General features: G+C 42.4%; 1 protein-coding gene across 8 annotated transcripts in view; it reads right to left on the reverse strand.

Moving 5' to 3' along the window:
• LOC104140568 (serine/threonine-protein kinase NIM1) overlaps window positions 1–8,108 on the reverse strand; it is a 32,537-nt gene extending 24,429 nt beyond the window's left edge. For 2 of the 8 annotated variants that reach the window (XM_068925687.1, XM_068925686.1), the window contains exon 1: window positions 7,811–7,972. The gene's annotated coding sequence lies outside the window, so the exon portion shown is untranslated. Of the gene's footprint in view, window positions 1–526; window positions 717–5,961; window positions 6,271–7,430; window positions 7,747–7,789; window positions 7,973–8,037 lie in introns of those variants that run through there. The other 6 variants (XM_068925689.1, XM_068925684.1, XM_068925690.1 and 3 more) reach the window with 5 other exon arrangements.
• Window positions 8,109–10,601: the final 2,493 nt, after the last annotated feature.

Below are 10,601 nucleotides of genomic sequence, written 5' to 3' on the forward strand. Positions count from 1 at the left end.
CATTTTCACACTGTAGTATTCAGATAGCTGGCTCCTCTGCAGCACCATTTGCGTTAGATAATGCACTGTTGGACTACCAGTCACAACATCAAGACGGTAACTGGGAGTCTGCAAGACTTGGAAGCAAAGTCACACATTTACTGAATGCTTTCTTCAAAGCTAGTTCTGACTTTACACTTTTCTCAGCATTTCTCTTTGCAATTCTACATAACTACAGCTGTCTCTAAGCTGCCCTGAATGGCAACAGCAAGCCAGAAGAAAACCCTTTTCATTGCGTGAACACACACATCAGAAAAATGCACTTTCCCGATAGCAATAACTGACACAGTGGGACAAAAGCTATGTAGGTCAGATGCACGTATGTGACTTCAAGAGTTCTTTTCCTAAATTCAATCTATTTCCATTTTATATCGTTCCAATCCCAAATTTAACAAAATCTTAAAATGCACCATTACATAGACACATCCGTAGGCAGATTGCCACAACAGATTGACGCATGCAATATCCAGGCAAAACCACTACTCACAGAAGAACCAGGGGTTCCTGGAATTCTTCTTTCCATACTGGTTCTGACCACAGCTGACGGACCCACTATGTTTACCTTTGACTTTTCCTTCCTGACAGATCATCAGCGCTTCACTCGACTAAAGAGAACAAAGTATAGAGTGGAGGTCAATCGAAATAGTTACTCCCACTCATTCCAAGATTTTGTAGGGCCAACAGTCTCAGCACTTTCCAATTAAAGATTACTGTCACTGTGGGCAGAACAGCGCAACCTAGCGCATGCAAAATCATTTCATGCCTTCAGCCAACCATACAAATGCTCTTTTACTGAGAAGCTCTCAGATCAGACTGAGCAAGAGAAAATAGCCAAGAGGAAAACAGGGAAACTGCCAAGATAGGCTTTTCTTTTAAGGAAACAATTTCTGAAAAAACATGCCTGTTAAGGAAGCTTCCTTCTAGTTGTTAGTGATGCATTTGCTCTACTTTCAGATTTCACTGATAGCATTAGTATCTTTTTCCTCTGAATAGCAGAAGAGTCAATGTCTTAAGACAGTTTTTTCTTTGAGTGTCCTACGTTGCTTCACACGTCTGTCATATGGCACTGACAAAAACAACTGAATTTCATTAAAGCAGCTCAAGTTATTTTTTTGTTGTTGTTCCACACCTGCACAAAAGCAACCTTTCATATGTTTTTAACAAAACAAAAATAAAAACAGACTCCAGATCAAAAGAACTGCCATGAAGTAGTCTTGTTACTGCAGCAGCTACTTGGATTTTGGAGACGTGTTTCAGTCCCTGTTCTAAATCCCCAGGGCTTTCAAACTCAGTTGTTCCATGTATAGGAGAATATTGTAACCACTAAGCTGTCCGAAAGGCATACCTTGAAGACTGTAAGTAGTATTAAAGCAAGTTTTGTGGGTTGGGAGGAAGAAATAGCTATATGCAAGATATTGGGATGGGATAATGTGAAATTTAGTAAGAATTAAACCTCAGTAACAATGCGTTTCTTTTGACCACTGAGTATAGAAAGTTTTGAAAACTCGAATCTATATTCATATATATATTCAATATATATTCCCTGATGACTATATTTTCATACGATGGGTTAGGCCAGTTTGTGGGCATCTTAATCTCAGAGCTTTCATTTTTCCTAAACAAGTACTCAGGAGCTCATCAAATCCTGGGTCACTAGAGACCCAGAAAGCTGCCAAACCTAGCTCTTACTGAAGCTCCAGCTCCGACTCTGAAGAGAAACCTGTATCATTTCTTTGACCCAGCGAAACGTCAGGTGTTTCAAATGGCTTCTAACAACCAAAAGGAGTGCAGGAGAGAAGGGAGCATGATGGAGATAAAAGCAAGGAAAAATAAGCAAGAAAATCTTGAAAGAAAATAGAAATAAGAGTCTTCATTAACTGTGATTTCTTCTATCACTAATCACAACTGAATTGCTATCAAGAAAAACTTACCCCACCAAGCAGAGCTGATTACATTTCAAATTAAAATATAAATCAGTCATTGACATGATGCAGAACAACAGACACTTTGCATCAGCACTTCTTTTGAAATGCTTTCCTTTGACGTTTTTTTGAAACCTGATCCTGCCAGAATTTGAGCATTTTTCAAGATGTGCTCAATGTCACCAGCTTAAGGGGAGCTCTCCACGTACTCTACCAGCCTCTAGATGAGAGCTTCTTAAACACAGTTCTGATGATAAATATGATTACAAGTCTTTAAGGAAGAGAGCGCAGCTGTCCTTTCCTCTCACTGCAACAGCAAGTAGAAAGGAAGGCTACAGTGAATGCTGTTCTTTCCAAGCAGAATCTTGCAAATAAATACAACCACAAGGGTTTTGAATGTTCACGGTTAGTAGCTGTGCAATGCACCTATACGTGAACAAGCTATGGACTTGAGAAAAATGACAAGTTCTCTGTAAACCCCTCACAGTTTAATAGCAATCCAGACAACTCTTCACTAGAGTGCAGGGCTGATCATTGTTGAAATACTTCAATCCCCATGACCCTGTAGCATGCTCTTTGATAGCTCAAACAACCTACTGCACAGCTGAGAGTAATTACTAACACTCAAGAGATTTACTGCCTGACTCATCTTACAGCTGTGCTTTTCACGAGAGGACAGAGTTGTACAGTAGAGGTCTAAACAGCAAAAAGCAAGCACAGTGGATGCCGTTTGCTGTGAAGCTTTGGTTCGTCGTCCAGACAACCTACATGCATTATTAGGGCCTAAAAAATTGGACTGTGTGGTCTTGAGGATGGTGGCCTTTATGCAGATAACAACAATGAGAAGCTGATAAATTTGAAAATATGAAACAGCAGCTGACACTGTGGTCACAAATTAACGTTCATACCTTCTAAGACATTAGATTCTTCTAAATACTTTAAATATTTTTTTAAATTTGTAGCATATCTTTCAAATATTATCACTTTTGTTCATAATCTAGTAGTTTACATTAGAAATTCACGTGTCAGAACTATAGGCATGAGATTAAAACAAATGCTTGTTTTTATCTTCCACTTCTTGCTTAGAAAAAATCTAAGCGTGAATCTGGAAACTGGAACTTAAGAAAAATAGTTGCACCTTCTCATTACTTCATTTCCACCACCTCCTTCTTTCATGTAAGTTGCGGCAGGGATAATCATTTAGACTAGAACACATTGCAGTGCATTTCCAGCTGTCAAATACAAATTATATACAGGAAAAATGCGTATGTAAATACAGATACAGAAATATCAGCCCCGTAGAAATAAGCAAATTCACTAAATCATCATCAACATCTAATATTGTGCTCTGAAAGAAGCACAAGTTTAACTTGGTAACAAATAGTATAGTTGCCAAATGAACAAATATTTCGGAATGTGTTATGATAAAAGTAAACCTGTAATTATAAACTCAGGCCTCAAGGCTGTGACGTTTAGCAATCTACCAGTTTCCAAAAGGAAAGAAACAACATCAACACATAAGCACTAACGTTACATTTTTTGACTTACACAATAGTAAAATAACGACACTATAGAGCTAAACCCTGTCCTGGTTGGAAACCTGTGCTGGAAGAGCACAACACCAAAGCCACTAGCATGCTGGCTATCGCATGGAGCCAGTCACTTACTGGGGAAACAGGTCTAAGGCAGTATCTAGAGACTGAACCTCCCACCTGAGCTTACACTGGGCACCACCTCTTGCCCAGTGGGACTGCTGTAGGTTGATGACACCTTAATAAATAAACATGGATATGAGACCAATGACATACCTAAGCTCTGTGGATGAAGTTGCTCTGGGGGAGCTAGGCAAACACAGTGGAAGAGCTACACGTGCGTATGAGGCAGCCCTAAGAGCAGCAAAGACAATTAGTGACAGTGCAGCATGACGCCCTGGCAAAGGGGGGATGAGGTGGGAGGGAGACAACTCTTACCAGATTGGAGTAGCAAGATTATAAACTGCTTTCTGTCATTTATTCCGGTTTCTGTTGTCTGTTCCACTGCATTTGGAAAAGCAGGACTTCCGTGTCAAACCCTAACAGAAACAAGCTACTGGGATTCAAACATTGGCTACCCGTTCTAGTTAAAAAATTTTTTTTAAATACTATGATTATTGATACTGGTAAGAGAACAACTTCCTTTCGGTGCAATTGTGCTGCACTTAGCCAGCAGAATGGAACTTTATTTGAAATATGCGCCGCAGGCTCCACTCTACAGTCTAATTTTTGCACTTTCTGAGTATTGGACCAGACTTGGACTTGGTTGGACAGAGACTCTGAATTTGACTTCTGCAAAATCATGTTTCTAAATCAGAATTCTTTAAAGGGCTTGTATTTCATAGAGATCCATATACAGAAACTGTAATCTATATCTGTAATCTATAACTAGACAACTTATATAACTCTTATCATGTAAGTGGAAAAGAAAGAGCACTGGTGGAACCTCTCTCTAGCTAGTACTGTATTTTCATGCTATCCCTTTCTCAGCCCAATAATAACCTATTTCATGATGGCCTAACAGGTCAGAGAAGGCAACTACTAAAGCAGTAATTTCCAGCAGGACTCAGAAAAGCCCATTCCTTCAACTACACTATACAGAAAACTACATTGTACATGGGCCTATTGTAGAGGAGAGGGTTATCATTTTATATCAGTGCAGTTAACCTCAAGGCGTTCATCTTTCACATATGAACTGGGCCTGGTTACCTTGCCTTCATGAAAGCTTCCACAAACACTGAAGTTTGCATGTAAGCCTCATTAAATTATACAAAAAACTAAGGAAGTAACATTACCGTCTTTTTTTTTTTTTTTTAAAGGCATATATAACTGAGGATGGGTTCAAATCAGGAGTAATTCTCCTGAACGCTTCAATAGCATATTAGTTTTCAAGTGTGTTCTAATTGCCTTACAGGGAATCCTCACACTTTCTATTTCCCTTCTAGATTAAATACTTTCTTATTTTGCAATAAAGGTTTTAAAAGTCATGATTATATCCGCACACCTTGTTGCACAGTGTAATAACTGAATTATCTTAATAATGGAACAAAAAGTCCTTAAACTTTTGATATGATCTCTGAAATAAAAATGACATTAGACATTAGACTGAGAACAATGACTTAATATAAACACATAAAACATTCTCTTGGGTGCTGCTCACTGAGCCAAGTAATACATTTTTATTACAGTAACAAATTGCTTCCTGGTTTAACACTATCTTTCCCAGAAGAATGTATATTCATCAGTTTGATTTTGGGTGTTACTTGAGAGAAGGGAAATCAACTGAATTTAAACCAGCTGTTATCTGGCTGTGTGTATTGATGAACTAATCTGCAAACTGGATTAACCTGCATGGATTAACATGCTGCTTTACATCCGCATGGAATTATGGTTGTCACAGCAACCAGTAGAAAATGTATCCAACTAATCCCCTCTGAACAGATCTGTCTCCATGCAGCATTAACAAGATTTATCACTAGCACAGACATACTTAACAGTGATTTTATTGCAGCTATCTATATTGCTATAATCTCTAACTCTCTCCACAGTTTAACCAGAAGGAAAGGAAGGCTTGGCTTGTGAATGAACTCTGGAAGGAAAGAAATATTCTTGGCTCTTATCTTAAATGTATAATTTCTTAGAACAGATTACTGTTTTTTAATTAATTTTCAAGGGTACTGAGTGTGCAGATATGTACTCACTCTATAAACATAATGAAGTGAATATTATCCTATTCTTCCCGCTTTACATCCTCTCTTATTTCCCTATATAGCAAGGGACACATTGATTCCAGGCTGGAGGTCAAGGCTGCCCATGCAGAAGTTACATGCATGTTTCCAGCCATAAGGAGCTAATCTTATTGCCTGTCACTATGGCTCAAATTCATGTGCTCTCCTTAGTTATTTTCCCCACCCCAGTATAACCTCACCTCCAAAACAAACAAAAACAAAATGCACAAAAAAACAAACCCTGAAGAGTACATTTCCAACGTGGAGTTCATAGCAATCTATGTCACTTGTGCTTCCCCTTGGCAAAGCACTGCAGCTGACAGCGTCGTATCTGCTTGGATCAGTGTTTTATATCTCACGGAGGGAGAACTTGCAACACATCAACTCCAAAGGGCATCTTATTTCCCTCCAGATGAGGTCTAGAAAATTCTCCCATGAAATTTAACCTACAGAACCCAAAGAAAAATCCTTTTTAGGAAAGGGCTAATCCATCAGTTGATTATGATGTTGCTATATTCTGAGGAAGTGATACTTTTCAGTGCAAATTAACTGCCTTCAAAACAGAATTACTAGATCAAAATGTATTATAATAAATTATTTATATTTGCAGTAGTTCAGGCCCTGTTTAGACCTTGATTGTGTTAGCTTTAAATACTGTTTGGAGTATTTTCATAGAACAAAGCTAAGGCGCTCAACAACTAGAGAACATCTTTTAAAATCCCCTACAAGCTTCAATTTTTAAAACAACGATCTCAGAGGATTCCAAACATATAAATCAAATCTAAGAATAGTAGAAATTAACATATTCATATATCTTTAGTTCCTAACTCCCAGATAGAACAATTGTCTAAATCACTTGAAGTTCTTGCATCTATTTGTGCAGTAAGATACTATTTACATAAGAAATATCAGTTAGAACTAAAGGCACTAAAAAAAGGGTGATAATATTTGTCAGGAAAAAAACCAGAAATTTATTCTCTCTCATTTACAGCAAGTGGGATTACTCAGCCCCTGAAACTGTTTTGGAGCTGAGAAAATATTAGTAATTACCCAAATCAAGAAAACAATACTTCAAAAAATAACAAAAGGGGAAAAAATAGAAAAATTCTTCTTTCTTTCCTCTAATGTTAGTGATACAGATAAAATACGGAGTAAAAATATAAGGCTCTACATATGGTTTAGGACTCTTTTTGACAGAGCAATACACTTCGTTCTGACACAAACGCACACCCTTCTCCCCCTGAAAACGAGCACAGTTTTTCAGAGTACTGTATTTTCCGCCTTAACCACGGAGGGAGGCAATCCACCTGCGCTCTCTAACACAAACACCCCTGTCGTTTCAGGGGATGTATTTGTCCTGAACCAAGTTAAACGTCGAAGTCCAGCCCCTTAAAGGATAAAGGCCTTAAACTAAATAGTTCTTGTGACACGGTATTTGCTTGTAAACAAGTGTACCAGTCACCTAACGCTACATAAACAGATTACACTATGTAACGAGTAACACTCCAATACAGAAAACAGTGAAGCACGAATGTCGTCCTACCTACCTCCTTGGCATTAGTCGTATGGTTACTTTAAACGCAACCATATGGGATTTCTTAGACTGAAAATATTGTGGCTGTAGGCACCAATCAGCACTTCGAATAATCGGCGTTTAAGTAACAAGTTAAAAAAAAAAAAACCACATACAGGCACAGTGTTGTACTCACTTTTGACAGCAAAAACACCCTTTTCCCCTCACAGCTGTGTACCGCATCGGTCGGTCCCAAAGGGGAGTCTGCTCTGCGAAACCCCTCTCCTGAGGCTGAGCGCCTTGAGGCGCGGGTGGGTTTTCTCCGCGTCCCTTGTTTAGAGCAACGCACCAGGATCAGCTACCGCAGAAGCGCGGACCGAGCTGCGGGCCGCGCCGCGCCCCCGGCGACCGTTAGGGCCGCGCGCGCGGAGCTGCTCCCTTGCCCCCCACCCCCCGACACGCAGGTACAGCTGGTTTTTCAGGAGACCGTGAAAGTCAGGCAAATCATCAATCCTAAAATCATCAATCGACCGAATCCGTGACGAACCACCCCACCTGCCGCCCCCAAAAACTAACTTGCAGGAAACCGTCAGCTCAGGCGGATGCGGCAGGACCAGCCCGTGCGCTTCCCAGAGCCGCATCTCGGTTAAAGGGGAGAAAAACGAAAGCGGCTTTCGATCAGACCCGAGGTCGCCCGGGCACGCCCGCCCGCTCTCCGCAGCTGCCGCCGCCTCCCACCGCCGCCCGGCTGCAGCGCTGCGGAGGACGTCGTCGCTCCCCGCTGGCACCTGCTCTCCCCTCACCGTTTCCCTTCAGAGAAGCAGCCGCGGGCGGCGCTGCCCTGGGCGTTTCGCGGGGAGACGCCAGGTGAGGGCCGGCGCCGCGCCCGCCCCTCTCGGCTCTCCGCAGCCGTTACCGCCGCGGCGCCAGAAGCGCCTCGGCAGGGCTCTGCCCGCAGGCCGCCTCCCCGGTGCCCTCCGCCGCGCCGGTGGCGCCGCTCCCCTCCCCGAGCCAACCCGCCATTTGCTCCCGTCAGCCGGCCCGCCATTTGCCCGTGCACTTCCCCCGCCCAGCCGGCAACGGCTTCCCGCCTGCCCTACCTGCCGGGCGGCCCGGCCGGCCGGCGGCGCGGCGGGGGCTGAGCGCGGCGGCCGGCGGCCCTCCCGCGGCAGCGGCCGGGCCCGGGCGGCCAAACCTTGGACAGCTCCCGGCGCACGAAGCGCCACGGCTCCCGTTGGCCGACCCGCGCCCCCGCGCCGGGTAAAGACCTCGGGGTCCTCTCACCCACGCTGTCCGAGAGCGGCACTCGGGCCGCAACACGTTGTACTCCGGTGTGTAGCTTGAGTTATTTAACGATACAAATTATTCCTCCAGGGACTGCCAGCCTTCTTCTAGAGGAATCAGACGCATACGCCAACGGAAACACTTATTGACACCCAGGCTCCAGTTAAAGAGACGTGAGAGGTAAAAGCAGGGAACTGTTCAAGCATTTCTCATCCTTGTTATGATGGGAAGGCCGGCAGACTCCCCAAATTATGTCCAAATTAGTCATTGCTGACCTGGACTAGATTTGAACCAGTGAATTAGAAAAAGGCTCCATCTTCCATTATAACTTACTGAGCTGTCAGTTGTTTGACAAACCACAAACTATTTTTACTTTTGTTTTTATAAACAGGTTATGTTCATTTCCAAGTTACTTGCTAGCAAAAAACAGTATAACTTAAGAATAAAACTGTTTGAAATATGACAAAAAATTAATTTTTATTTCCCTATGATATTGAGCCCCTGTAAAGGAAGATTCAGTCCTTGAAAATAAACTATAATCAAACATTATGTGTCCTCATTTGAAGTAACTGAATAAATTATAGAATTTCTGTAATCGAGTACCATATTCTGTAGAAGTAGCGACTTGAAATTTTCACTATGGGCAGACTAAGCAAAGCAAATGCTCAAAGATCTTCCTCTACCGACTGTTCCACACAGATAAGGACAGCTGATTTTATCCTAATAACCCTGTAAATTAATCTTCCTTTGGCTCAGGAAAACTATTTTCCAAAACATCGGCTAATTCTACATTATATTGTCTGAATAATTCCGCAGCTCTCAAACTATTGTCTTCAGGTCCCTTTCCCATCCCCACCCTATTTTCTGAAATAATACCCGCCTGAGAGGCCACAAACTATGTGTGAGCTAGATGTTTACCCCTAAACTCACTCTGAACTTAATGTGAGCATTATGTATCCAAACACACTTCATGGATTTCTGCTCATTTCCACTTTTCCATTGCTCTCTGCCTAGACCCATATGCTTTTTCAGATGAACTTCATTCTACAAGAATGCAGCCATTCATTCTACATGCCAAGCAAGTCCATTCCATTGGATGTAGAAGAAATAGAGACTAATATTACATGTGTAATACTGGGTTTGGGGATCAGAAGTATGTATGTATTTAGAAGAAAGAACTCCAGTGGTGTGTGGATATATAGAGCCCGGAAAGTCACAGATAGGTATGTGCATCTGTAGAGATGTTTGAAGGAGAAAAGATCATGGCAAGGTGGCCGCTACATAGAGTGGCTAGAGCTTGTGACCCCTAAAACAACCTCTCCTTCCCCCAGTATCAGCTGTTGTGGTAAGGAGACATAAGGGACTCCATTGACTTGAGTCCTGAGAAGGCAGCAATTTGGGCTTCGCATCTTTCTGAAGGAAATTTTAGGGTTTGCAAGAAGAAATACACTTTCTAGAGGAATTATTACATGAAAGATCCCTTTCACAGCCCATCCCTCAGGCCTTTCAACCAGCCCCTTCCCCTGCTCCCCCGTAACTCAAACTCTTAATCCCACAGAGCCTCCATTCACAGAGCTAGACACTGAATGGCAACCTTCACCTCCCCAAGCACCTCAGAAAGGAACATTGTAGGTACAAATCCTAATTAGGACCTGGGGTCCTTCTCTGTACAGGAAGGGAGTGGCCTGTCTTCCTCTTGTTCCCTTGCTGAAGATAGAAGGGATTGCGCAGTCTCCCAGCACGCTCCCAGGGTGAGCTGGAATCCAGACAGAGGCAGCACTGGGTGCAGCAATAGCACATCTCTTCCCTGCTCCTGAACTTAAGGCCCGTTTCACTTAGAAAGGTGACAGCTGCTGAAAAGGGGAGATCAAACACAGATCTAAGAAATCCCAACTGTGCTTACCAAAGCACGGCCCTGTTGCAAATACCACACAACTTCTCAATTTACCTTGGACCTTCAATTACCCACATTTTGTTTCATTGGTTAGACATGCAGCCATTCTGTTCCTTTAAATCCACACACACAGATCTTGTGTTTATATGCACGGCTGTATAACTACCTAGAAAAAAAGTTAGTTATGCA

This window comes from Struthio camelus, chromosome W (genome assembly GCF_040807025.1).
Source record: "Struthio camelus isolate bStrCam1 chromosome W, bStrCam1.hap1, whole genome shotgun sequence".
NCBI lineage: Eukaryota > Metazoa > Chordata > Aves > Struthioniformes > Struthionidae > Struthio > Struthio camelus.